Raw genomic sequence first — 14259 nt, forward strand, 5'->3', positions numbered from 1 at the left:
TCTTCATACGATGGCCAAAGGGTAACTACCAGGTTTTAAAGCCCTTTGTTGGGAGGAGGGAAGGGCCCTTAAAAGGGCTGTCTCAGCACAGATGCACTGGCATATGTCACCGTGACAGGTAGACACATCTTAAAACAAACCTCACAAATACAATTCAAACAAACCGAGTCTGCAAGAACTGGTTTCTTACATTAGCTCATCAAGTTCATCCCCCTGTCAAGAAGACTCGAATCTCCAGGTGAAAGGCAAAACACTTGATCCTTTCCAGAAGGCCATGCGAATTTAACTTCTTTCCCTTCCAGAACTGATAAGATCTAAAATAACCACATCAGTCTGGTGCTCAGGAGGAGCTAGACCTGGCTGTGCTTGGAAGCTGGTGGTTGTGAGTGGGAGCAGGAGACGGCCGAGTGGAGGGGATTTTCAATTCCCTGGCTCATGTTTGGTTTTACATCAGGCTTTCCCACTCGGTGCTTACCTCACCAGCTTGTTATGTAGCCCCAGTGAGATGTGCGTACATGAGGGTTTTAAACAACTGCGACGCTCCATGTGGGTGTGCTCTGCTCCTATTAGGGATGGAGCTTTTGGTTGAATACATTTATGATCTGCGGATTCACAAAGCCTGTGTGTGTGTGATTCTGATAGCTTCAGTGCTAGCTCTTTTCCATGAAAGAGAGGTGAATATGAAAAGGACACTAGACAGAGGAGGCTGGAGTGCTGTTTAGCCATTGCCTGTGTAATTTGGGTCTCCCCAGGTCCCCTAGCCTAAGGATGCACCAATAATACTCACCCCAATTTACTTCTTCCTCCCATGTATTCAGAAGGACCATATTCCCTCTCAAGTGCCCCCCCCCCAATGTTTTGATCTGTATCAGTGGATGTCGCCACACTCTGCCATCTCCCGCTGGGCACTGTCATCTTGTTCTGCCAGGTCAGGCCCTGGGCACCACTAGCTCACTCATGTTTTATCTTAATTTGTACTTTATATGAAACTCAGCTGGAGAGTTCTAATAGCAGGCCTACCAGCACCCCTTTATTTTTCAGAGATTTATCTATTTATTCATTTTGTGGTACTGGGGATTGAACCCAGGGCTCCATACATGATAGGCAAATATACTACCACTGAGCTACATCCTCAGCCCTTATTTTACAGACATGCTCTTAAGAGGCATATAACTTAGACTTTAGCCAGAGCAATAAGGCAAGAAAAGGAAATCAAAGGAATACAAATAGGAAAAGAAGAACTCAAACTTTCACTATTTGAAGATGACATGATACTATCTATATTTAGAAAACCCAAGAAACTCAACCAAAAGGCCTATAGAACCGATCAAAAAATTCAGCAGTGTCTGGATACAAAATCAATCTTAAAAAATCAGAAGCTTTCCTGTATACCAACAATAAATCCACTGAAAAAGAAATTCAGAAAACACTTCCACTCAGGATCTCCCACAAAAAAAAAAAAAAAACAACTTAGGAATAAACTTAACCAAGGAGGTAAAAGATCTCTACAAAGAAATTTACAAAACATTAAAAAAGAAATTGAAGAAGATCTTAGGAGATGGAAAGATCTTCCATGTTCATGGATTGGCAGAATAAATATCACTAAAACAGCCATCCTTCCAAAAGTGATCTACAGATTCAATGCAATGCCCATTAAACTACCAAGATCATTCCTCACAGACATAGAAAAATCGATCCTTAAATTTATCTGGAATAACAAAAAGCCCAGAATAGCCAAGGTAGTTCTCAGCAACAAAAATCATGCAGGAGGAATCACAATACCTGACTTTAAACTACACTACAAAGCCGTTGTAATAAAAACGGCATGGTACTGGCACAAAAACAGATACATAGACCAACAGAGCAGAATAGAAGACCCTTAAACAAGTCCACACACTTTCAGGCAATTGATTTTTGACAAAGGGGCCAAAAACATACACTGGCAAAAAGATAGCCTCTCCAACAAATGGTGTTGGCAAAACTGGTTAACCATAAGCAGAAAATTGGAAATTAATCCCACTTTCTCACCCTGCACAAGAGTCAATTCAAGATGGATCAAAGACTTGGAAATTAAACCAGAAACCCTGAAGCTCCTTGAAGAGGGCATAGGTCCAACACTGCAACACACAGGCACCGATAAACACTTCCTCAACAAGACCCCAAAGGCACAACAAACTAAAAGGCGAATCAATTCGTGGGATTGCATGAAACTGAAGAGCTTCTGTTCAGCAAAGGAAACTGTCAAGAACCTCAATTGAGAGCCAACAGAATGGGAGAAGAGTTTTGCCACCTATGTATATTGTACATCTAGAATATACAGAGAACTCAAGAAACTCAACACTAAAACAAAAAAATTATCCAATCAAAAAATGGGCAAGAAAACTAAATAGACACTTTATAAAAGAAGAAATTCAAATGGCCAATAAATGCATGAAAAAATACTCAACATCACTGGCAATCAGAGACATGCAAACCAAAACTACCCTGAGATTTTACCTAACTCTAACTAGAATGGCAATCATTCAAAACACAAACAACAACAAATGTTGGCGAAGATGTGGAGAAATAGGAACTCTAAAACATTGTTGGTGGGATTGCAAATTAGTGCAACCACTTTGGAAAACAGTATGGAGAATCCTCAGAAGAATGGGAACAAATCTACCATTTGATCCAGCAATACCACTTCTGGGTACCTACCCAAAAGAAAGGAAACCAAACTACCAAACTAATGCATGTGTATCTATGTTCATAGCTGCACAATTCACCATAGCCAAACTATGGAACCAGCCAAGATGTCCATCAAGAGATGAATGGATTACAAAACTGTGGGATATGTACACAATGGAATTTTACTCAGCCATTAAAAAAAACTCAATTACATCATTTTCAGGGAAATGGATGGAACTGGAGGACATTATGCTAAGAGAGATTAGCCAGTCACAAAAAGTTAGAAATCGGATGCATGGGTCATAGTAGGAAGTCTAGATGAAAAAGGAAACCCTATAGAGGAGCAAACAAGACAACCTAAATGAGGGGATGGGAGGGGAGAAGAAGGAAATTCTCTAAAACACACAATGTACTTAAACATATCGAAGTCAACCACTAAGCCAAGCATGGGAAGGAGGGATGGGGAGGGAATGGGGAAATTGGGTAGGAGCTAAATGGGTGATGTGTACATATATGTCCACACAAGTTTTCTTTTACCCAAATATGATGTATGAATATAATTCACAAAAAAATGTAGCTGAAGGCATTCTCAACCAGATAGATAGTACAGATTCAAACCCTAACCCCAGAGAATGATGAGCGCAGGCTGTGAATTTCCTAGGAAATCTTTTTTTCACTACTCAAAACTCAGGTCAAGTTTGCATGTTTTCTTTGCTACTTTCTTCTTTAATCTACACTTTGTTCTAAAAGTCCAGGGTTTTGACAGAAGTCTCAGTTCCACCTCCCCATCAGGCACAGACCCTGTTCCCTGGATATTTATCACCCAAGGGCACCAAGATTCTGTGCCAGCCTCAGGACAGCCTGGCTTCAACACCTGTTCCCACTCTGGGCTCTAGTTCACTCTTCATTTTCAGTGCCTTGGGATTTCCTTTTTCTTTTGTGTTTGTTATATTTTTCCCAGTATTTTCTGGTATTTTGTAATGAAAGCACCTTTCAGAATAAGTACTCTGCAGTACTGGTATGATTTGAATGGGCTGTAATTTTTTTTACACGAGTAAAATATAATGACAATTAACATGAGCAAAGGAAAAACAAAGAACCTGCCACCTGGATAGGTTAGTGATTCTACCCTTCAAATCAGAAGTCAGGATATATAACTACCAGTTTCTTATGAGTTCAAGGATGGAACATTTTAATAAAAATTGGTCTAAACGGTCCATGAATGCAGGGGAGATAGTATTACTGCCAGGCCTGGGGCTCATCCTTCCCCTTGGCTATGGAGAATATCCCTCCAGGGGCCAGCAGGAGATTAATATTAACAATCTGTTTTTCAGCCCTACCTCCCTGAGTTGCTCCCAGTCATCCAGTCTTCAAAAATAACAGGGAGGGCCAACACAGATCAGACAAGAATCCTGATCTCCTCATCATGGGGTTGGTCTTAACCATGAACTTATGTGTCTCAAAGAGACCAGCCTCAACAACATAGTGAGACTCTCAGCGTCTTAGTAAGATCCTGTTTAAAAAAATAAATAAAATATATGGAGGTATAGCTTGGAAGCAGAACATCTCTGGGTTAAATCCTCAGTGCCAAGAAAAAATAGTAGGCTGAGAAAAGACTCAGAGAAATGGGCTCTTGGCATAAGACACAGAAATTGAATGTTTGAGTCCAACATTTCACTATTTGGTCTTAATGCTCAGTAAACATGGTAGTCTTTGCTATAGATAAGGAGACAGTGAATGTTCTTCATCGGATCACATGCATTCCATCACCCTGACATATTTCTAGAGAGGTTGATGAACAAGCTTTGGGAGGCATGTGATGGTGGGGGCTCAGGGAGGAGGATGGAGAGAGAGGAAAGCTGCCCTTGCTCACCTTCCTCCCTGTTCTTCAGACAGTAACTGCTTATTCCCCCTCCCCTTTTCTGTGTGTGTAGTATGCCATTTATGAAGCTCGCTGTTGGATTTCCATCTTCATTCTTAAACCAGGAGTATATTTGACATGATTATTGTGTAAGAAGCATCTTATCTCATGCGGGTCTTTTAGCTGGGAGAGAAGAACTGCCCCCAAGATGAAAGCGCCTTGGGTGAGCGGCACAAGGGCATTTGCCATGTTGGATATACTATTCTCAACTATTGAGAATCAGTCTGTCCTTATCTGAAGATGGGAACTTTGGGCCCAGAAGGGCAAAGTCCTTAATATTTATTTTCCTTTCTCCTTTCTTTCAGGGATACTAAAGCATTTAGCCATCTCAGAAACCACATTGTATTTTAAAATCACAGTCCTTTGATTACTTTTAAGACTGGAAGAGTTTTTCTTTCCTCTCACCTTGAAATTCAAGACCCAGAAAGGTCTAGTGGCAAGCCCAGGATCACTGGGCTCACCTGAGGCACAGTCTCCAACTCCTTGAGTGTCTTTTTCCCCTAAGTTCAGCACCTACCAGGAGATGAGAAAGAAGACTTGCCAGCAGCTGAGAATTATGCCTCTCCAAAGTGGTGGAAGGACTGATTTGGGGAGCCTGCCTAAGCCCACATGGATTCAGTACAAATACTTGCTAAGTGCAGAGACCAAACAGACTCCACCCCAACCTACCCCAGGCCATGTCTGGGGAGGAGGTGCAGGAAACAAAACACTTGCTTTGATTTTCTTATAAGATCAATCAAACTACTCCAGCTGCTTGTAAAGAGTGGACCTCTATTTTACAGGCACAGACTTCTCCAGCTCTTGCTCCCTTTCCTGGTTCAAAGGATATCATAGTCACCAGGCCCATCCCTACAGGTGTCAGAGACTTTCATGTTAACTTTCCTTGGTGAAGCAACCTCAAAACCAATTCTCCTTCAAACCTTCTGGAAAGAATAAAATGCATCAGTTATTGGGTTCATTATGACATTGGAAACTCCTCATTTCTTATCCCACTTTGGGGAGAGGCAATTTTCAATGTTAGGAAAAGCCCTGTTGTGAATAGCTGGCCATGTTGCCTTCCCAGAACCTGAACCTCCCAAGATCTCTTGGAGGCAGGGCTTGCCTCCTAGAGCTGAAGCAGGTCAGAGGGATCTGCTCTCAGTGGCCTGGCTACTGGTGTGGACTTGAACCAACCACCCTGGACTTGGAGCTGAAGTGAGTGGTGTGACTGGATCACAAAACTGGTATATACAAACAACGGCATTTGACTCAGCCATAAAGAAGAACAAAATCACACCATCTGTAGGAAAATGGGTGGAACTCGAGACTATCATACTAAACAAGTACAGCCAATCTCAAAACATGAATAAATACACGTTTTCTCTTCTATGTGGAAGCTAGAGAGGTATTCAGAAATAAGAGCAACATCAGACAGATGAACAGAGACTCCATGGAGTACTGAGGGGCGTAGAGAAGGGAGACAAAGTCATATAGAGTGTAGTAGTCGAAACAATGCTATGAATATATACAAAATTACAATTCCAATATCAAATACATGAGTGGGGAGGAGGGAAGGGGAAGGACAGGGTGGGAAGGGCACCAAGAGCTGGGTGCATGCATTTGTTTGATGCTCTGTACCCCAATATGATGTAAAATTATAATGCACCTAAAAAAGAAAGATTAAGTGTGGCTTACTGATGGAGACTCCGGGCAAAGTGTAGCAACGTCTAGACTTTTGTGTGGCATGATCTTGGCTGTGGAGCCGATGTCCACTCCCTTGCTACCTGTCCATTGTCCAAGCCCGCTTCTCCAGGCAGCAGTCTTAGCAGTTCTACAAGTTATCTGATCTTCTCCCAGTAACTTCCCTTTCTGCTCAAGACACTTAGAAACCATTTCTGTAGAGACAGACAGTGCTTGTCGACTGCAAGCACTGATCCTGCCTGGCCCCACCTCCTTGAAGTCGGGTTCCGTGGATGGGTGAGTATTTGAGGAGTGAGCTATGTTTATGACATCTTATTAAAAGGCAGAGACAGTAGGAGAGCTTCATGACTGATGCTCGGAGGACTTTACTTATCCAGCTGCTGGCAGTGGGGAACAGGAAAAGAAGGTCATTGAAAGCCAATGGGAGATAGTGCTCTACCTTAAATCACCCATGTGACTTCTCTCCAGCTCTCACACCCCCAACTTAAAAGCAGGTATTGCTGACAGCATCCTGTGGGTTTATTTTTTTTAGCTCTGCCCTCCGTCTCTTTCTGGCTCTCCTTTCTAGCCCAAAGTCAGGCCCCACAGCTGGATGAAATAAAATGGTTATATTGGGAGGCCTTAAAATTAGCATGGTTCAATATGTCTTAAAGTTGGGGCCATTCCCTGGGTAGAGAATGGAGGTTTTCTCACTTTCTCTGCTACAGCTGCTAGGGATAAGCTCAGGAGCTGTCTGCTACAAGGGTTCCCTACCCCCAGCCCTAACTTTCCCACTCCCACCCCTCCCAAACTCATTCACTACTCTGCTTGCCTTGTACCCTAGTGAAAGACAACCCCTCTCCATCAATGGCACATTATCGTGTGGCTTTCCATTTTTCTTAATCACCTTATTCCTTTGCTCTTCCAAAGTTGAGGATAAATTATTTAACAAGTCTCCAGGGTTGATTTTATGAGAACTTAAAGCCAGTGCCCATCTGCTATAGGTTAGGGTGAGCCAAACGCTGAAAGTTAATCCTTCTTATTCCACTCTGGAAAGCACCCAGCCCTGCACACACACGTGTGCACACGTGAGCAATCAAAACCCCACACGCCCGACAATAGCACTCCCCCAAGCCACATGGCCCAAGCAGTAAAACATCAAGGCTCGAATCACGGTACTCAGGCCAATAAAAACTTTGCACTGCGCCCTCATATAGTTGAGTTTGTGCTGGCTGAGTGTCCCCCACGTGCCTGCCTATGGGATCAAAACACTGCCATGCTTTTTGGACGAGGCAATAGGTTCCATGTAAATGTTGAAATGTTCAGATACACATAGAGGTTCTTAGCACACGCATTGAATGTGTGGGATGTTAGAGATAAAGGGAATGTGTACAGACCTGCATTTTATTGTTTACAATTAATTAACTTCACCACATTTCATTTAAAGTAGATAATGTGATCATTTCCAGTCTTTTATAATAGAAGGGGGCTTGAAATCTGGATCTGTCACATTCCTACTAGATGACTTTTCTAAGCCAGAACTCAGTTTCTTTATAACATGGAAAAGAAGAACAGCATCTACCTGATAGAACTAGTGTGACCATTAAATGAATATTAAATGAAGCCTTAGTCCAGGGTACGGCAGATGATAAAGGCTATAACCGACTAGGAAAACGATAGCTTTTATTATTCATTCCCAATGGGTATTATTATTATTATTATTATTATTATTTGGTACTAGGAATTGAACTCAGGGGCATTCTATTTCTGAGCTACAGCCCTAGCCATTTTTATTTTTTATTTTTCTTTTATTTTGAAATGGTATCACTAAGTTTCTGAGAGTCTTGCCAAGATGTTGAGGTTGGTCTGGAACCTGTGTTTCTCCTGTCTCAGCCTCCCAAGTACTAGGATTACAGGCATGCGTAATCATGCCTAGCACCCAGTAGATTTTTATTTTGAAGAGAAGTTCGTCAACAAAACTGCAGTTGTGAGTAAGTAATGAATCTGCTCTTTAAGTAACCAGAAACATTAATATCAACCTATAAGAGACATCATTGTTTATATTTCCAATAAAAGGTAATGAACTTTTTTTTTTGTGTGTGTGTGTGGTACTAGGAATGGAACCCAGGGGCTTTTCTATCTCCCGGCTATCCACCCAGACCTATTTTATATTTTATTTGGAAACAGGGTCTCACTAAGTTGCTGAGAGCCTCACTAAGTAGCTGAGGCTGGCTTTGAACCTGTGCGATCCTCCTGTCTTAGCCTCCCAAGAGCGGGGATTACAAGCATGCACCACCACGCCCAGCTGGTAAAGAACTTTTCTAATTAAGTTTAACATAAGAAGTCTTGTCAATTACTTAGAAATATTAGAAAATATAAAATTTTAAGATAGAGTGATTAATATAGAACTTACTTAATGTTACTTCATTTTTTTCTGAAGAGGAAACAGATGTCCAAAGAGGGAACTTTGCCTCAGGCCACAAGCAGAAATAAGAACCCAGGTCTCCAATCCAAGTCTACCTCAGTCTACTTGAGCCTGTTTACAACTAAGGACCTATGGCCTGCTTTCAGACCACTAGTCGGGGTATTTTACAGACCACATCCTAAATTAGAAACTGTGGTGGAAACCTACTAGATGTGTGTCAGCAGCTCCCTCTAAACCACCCCTGTCTCTTTTGGAAACTGGTTCTCCCTCCACCCCCACCATGGCTCCAGATGCTCACATTCAGAGGCCGTGAATCAACCAATGGTCACAGGCCCAGGGCCACCACTAGGTGCCAGTTGGGACAGCAGTTACAGCTTTCCTTAGGAAGATGGAATTAAGGGGAGAGAGTCTTTCCTAGGTGGACAGACACCATTATCGATTATGGTTTCAGTGGTGTTGTCTGGGGAAACAGAGGAATCCAGGGTGTAAAAAGAGAGTAGAGAGCAGACTGATTATGAGGAGGACCTGGAGGAGTCAGATTCCCTAGGGCTGCTGTCCCAAAAATTCTAGTTTATTTTGAAATCCATTGCTTATTTGCACTTGAGTTTTCTAGAAATGTTGAATAATTTCTTTTATGGTTAAGCTCATTTCTCAGCTCCTGTATACCCATATATACTCATTTCTCAGCTCCTGAATACCATAAGGGTTGCATCATTGCAGGAGATGGGAACACTTAGGAATCCACATTATATCATTTTACATTGTCCACTGGAACATCATCCCTATAGAGAAGTATTTTCACACCATTAGTAATGGCTGTTCCATTGCTCCAAATCTCTTGAATGTGTGCCATGCCTTTGGCCATGGTCTCTAAAGCTACCAGGCATACAAATGTCTGTCAGTCACCTCCTCCGCCTCCCACAGATGCTATGACATTTCCCAAAATGTCTAAGGGTTTATACCAGATCCCAACAGCCTTCTGTGCTTTTTCTCGCCACATCCACCACCATTGCCTTAAAGGTAGGCTGGGCTTTCATAAAACTTGCACCTTACCCTCCAGTAGATTATACTTTGCAGCTACTTGGCGGTTATAGCTCCAGCACTTGTGCACCTTTTGTCACTCAACTGGGATTTGAAATGGTTCTCCAGAACACAAGAAAAATGACTGAGAGAGGCCACCGTAAACTATAGGTATTGTGAACACACGGCACATGCTTGCTGCTTCTAGCATGTGAAAGCCTGTGCTGGCAATTCCGCCTAGTTGTAGAGTTTACTCAAGCATAGGGAAAATACAGATTAACAATTACTAAACTAGGTTAAGTACAAATAGGTAAATAAGTATATGTGCATAGAAATGGTTTTTGTTCATTGGTACACACCAACTTTTTTATTGGTGCACATTATACAGAATGGTGGGTTTGGTGGTGGTATATTTGTATGTGCACAATAATTTCACCCCTCAAATGCTTTAAAAATATTTCAGAGGCAAATATTTTAACAAATAGGCTGTGTGACAGTTGGAAGGATATCTGTATTTGCAGCCTCCAAACATGTTTACTTGTGTAGGAGCCAAGCAAGTTTGTTAAAAGCTGTGAGAAATATTTGGGCTTTCACTTAGCAAAGATTTCCTGGTTACTTACTATGAGCTATATAACAACACACAAAATGAATGAAACTCCTTGTCCTGGAGATTCTGCACTGAAGTCATGAAAACTCTAATAGAGATGGTAGCAGAAAGCAGTAATAAAACTACTGAGACTTCCGGGAAGATGGCGACCGAGAAAAGCGGGGCTTAAGAGCCCTGCTAACAACCAATTTCCATTACCACAAAACCAGCGCCTTTCATAGCCAGAAAACACCATCACCAGAAAAACAAAAAAACCACCAGGCTCCAGAGAGAAAGCTGACTGAGAACAGAGCTCAGGGCCACAGAGGAGACACACGCGCCCGAGGACGCGGCAGCAGCGCCATACTGCCGGCGGCAGCGGCGAACTCATCGGACGGCTACAGCAAGCCGAGGTGAGCCGCTGCGGAACAGCCAGGCGGGATCTTTCGGCGCAGAGAGCATTTAAAGCTCCCAGTGGCTGAGCTCAGCACACGCTGCAGGGATTCAGAGTGGAAATAAAAACCAGAGAAGAAAAAATACGCCAGCCTCATGGCCGAGGGCGTGGCCGCGGCGCCATATTGCCACCGGCGGCGGCAGCAGCAGTGAATTCGCCGAATCCAGCACAGCTACATCTGCGTACTCAAGAACAGTGAGTCAAATTGTGGGCCACAGAGGAGAAATCCCAGTACTGTACCTCACTGAGGTACTCACTGTACCCAGTGAGGGAGTGGTGGTGGCAGAGATACCACACCATAGGAGAACGTGCAACCTGGCACCCCCCATAGTTTAAAGCAGCCTCTATTGACTCCCTGGGTCAGAGACTCTGTGATAAAACCCAGTAAAGGAGTAGTGAGGTCTGAGATACTACTGACTCGAGATCCAGAACACCTTAAGTGAAGTTATAGTGACCCAAGGGAAGAACCCAGAGAAGGCACAAACATCCGAAATCATGGGAAAGAGGAATAATACTGGAGCAATGAATGCCGCCCACAACCCCACAACATCAGAACCTGATAAAACAGAAAATCAGAGATTTCTAGAAGATCAAATCAGGAAAATAACTGTAGAAATAATAGAGGTGCTTCGAAAAGAACTCAGAGAGAGCCAAAAAGAGATAAAGGATGCAATTAATGAAGTAAAGGCCTCAATTCAAAGCACAAACAACCGATTAGACCACATGGAGAACAGAATCTCGCTCTTAGAAGATGAGCAATCCAAAAATGAACGCATGGTTTCTAATCTCGGAAAAAATATCCGACAGCAGGAATCTGACATTGAAGAAATATGGGCCCATCTTAAGAGAGCTAACCTAAGAATAATTGGAATAGAGGAGGGAAAAGAAAGTGATACCAAAGGGATCAACAATCTCTTCAAGGAAGTAATAGCAGAAAATTTTCCAAACGTAAAGCAAGAGGTTGATACACAGGTCCAGGAAACTTATAGAACTCCCTTTAGACAGGATCGGAGAAGAGGATCCCCACGCCACATAATTGTCAAAATGACCAATGTGGAAGCCAAGCAGAGAATCTTAAAGGCAACAAAAACAAAGGGCCAAGTGACATTCAGAGGCAAACCAATTAGAATCACTCCAGACTTCCCAAACCAAGTCATGAGAGCCAGAAGGGCTTGGAGTAACATATTCCAAACTCTGAAAGAAAACAACTTCCAGCCAAAAATTTCCTATCCAGCAAAACTTTCTATCAAATTAGATGGAGAAATAAGAAGCTTCCATGAAAAACAGAAACTGAAGGAATTTATGTCTTCAAAACCAGCGCTAGAGAAAATACTCAAAGAGATTAACTACAAAGAAGAAATAGGTAACACTCACCAGAACCAGAGAAACAAGATTTTCCATCCAACAGACAACTAAGATTGGTTATCTGTGGAGATTCATTATTTATGTTAGTCTTTTACCTATCTCTAAATTGTATTGTTTGCCTTTATTGTTGTTAATTTTTAGGATTTCTAGTTAGAATATTAATATACCTTCAGATATAGCATTTGGAAATATTTTATCCAATTCTATTAGTAACTTTTAACTCTGTTTACATTGTCTTTGGATATACAATATTTTTTTTTTATTTTTTAGGGAGTTTGTATATTCTTCTGTTTCCTGTGCCATTGAAATCATATCCAAGAAATCACTGCCAATTTCAATGTTGTGAGGTTTTATGACCCAGATTTTCTCCTAAAAGTTTATAGTCTTAAGATTTATATTTAGGTCTTTTATCTATTTTGAGTTAATACTTGTATATGGGATTAGGTAAGGGTCCAATTTTATTCTTTTCCATGTAATTATTATTTTTCAACAATATTTAGTTAAAAGATTATTATTTCCACCACCAAATGTTCGTGGAAACCTTGTCAAAAATAACTTGACAATATAGGGAAGAATTTAGCTCTAGGCTTGTATTTAACTCCAATGGTTTATATATCTGCCTTTAGAACAGTACTACACTGTTTCAATTATTGTAGCTTTATATGGTTTGAAATCAGAAAATATATATCTGCTAGCTTTGTTCTTTTTCAAGATCGTTTTGGGTATCTAGAATTCATATTCCATATTAGGATAGATTTTTTTCTGAAAAATGAATATATAAATATATGATAGTTTCACCAAAAAAACAGAAAAAAATATTCTCTGGTAAGAAAGAAAGCAAAAAGAAATATTGAAATGTTATCTTTAAATCATCAAAAGCTTGGCATCAGACAAATGAAACTGTTATGTGAGATTATCATTTTTAATTTTGGATAAATTGCTATAATACTAGATGTCAACCACTAAGCCAAGCATGGGAAGGAGGAATGGGGAGGGAATGGGGTGGGGATCGGGTGGGGGCTGACTGGGCGATGTGTGCATGTATGTCTACAAAAGTTTGTATCCCACTATGATGTATGAATACAGTGCACCAATAAAATAAAAAAAATAAATTTAAAAAAAAAAAAAAAAAAAAAAAAAAAAAACTACTGAATATTCAGCCCTTTTTGTCCCAAAGCTGTGGTGTGTGTGTGTGTGTGTGTGTGTGTGTATTTATTTGTACACACAAGTATTATAAAGATTGAAACCAAGGACATTCTACTGCTAAGCTACACACCCAGCCCAATTTTATTTTATTATTTTATTTTATTTATTTTTGCAGTGCTGGGACTAAACCCAGGGACATTCTACCCCGAAGATAAATCCCCCCAGCCTACTTTTTATTCTTCATTTTGAATCAGGGTCTCACTAAGTTGCAGAGGGTCTCACTAAGTAGCTGAAGCTGGCTGTGAACTTATAATCCTCCTGTCTCAACCTCCCAAGTACTGGGATTACACGTGTGCATGCTGCTCTTGCACCTGTGATTCTCTAGTCTCAGCCTCCCGAGTACTGAGATTATAGGCATGCATCATAGTGTCTGGCTTGTTCTGTGGTTTTTATACACTATTTTATGAGTTTTTCCAGAAGATAATTGCCATAAGTAAAGGGACTACATCTTTTTACTCATTATTATATCTCTAGTCCCTGACTCATAGTTGGTCTCAGTAAATGCTTCTGATTAAACAAATAAGTGATCCTTCTGCCATAAGTTCTATGAGATCAGTGTTATTACAACAGATGGCAAATCGAGGACAGAGAGGGTAAGTATTTTGGCCCAAATCACATAGCAAAGAAGAGCCAAAATTCAAACCCAGATTGTTTCCCAATACATCAAGAAATTGCTTTCCCATATATCATTCGGACTAAGGTTTTTCTGGATCTTGAGTCTCTACTTACTAAGAGTTGTGCCTACAGGGACAAATCATAGCCCTTTTTTGGTTCCTGGGATATGATTCTACACACACAGGAGAATGTGATCTCTGATAAAAACCTTAGCTCACGTGTCCCAGGCTTCACCAGTTTGGCCAGCGACTACCAGTATTAATAGCTCAGAAGCCTTGATTTTGCCTCTGTCTACAGTCTATTCAGCATTTTATTCCTTAAATAATGTCAACTACACTCCA

The sequence above is a fragment of the Muscardinus avellanarius genome, assembly GCF_963383645.1.
Source record: "Muscardinus avellanarius genome assembly, chromosome: 1".
NCBI classification, from domain to species: domain Eukaryota; kingdom Metazoa; phylum Chordata; class Mammalia; order Rodentia; family Gliridae; genus Muscardinus; species Muscardinus avellanarius.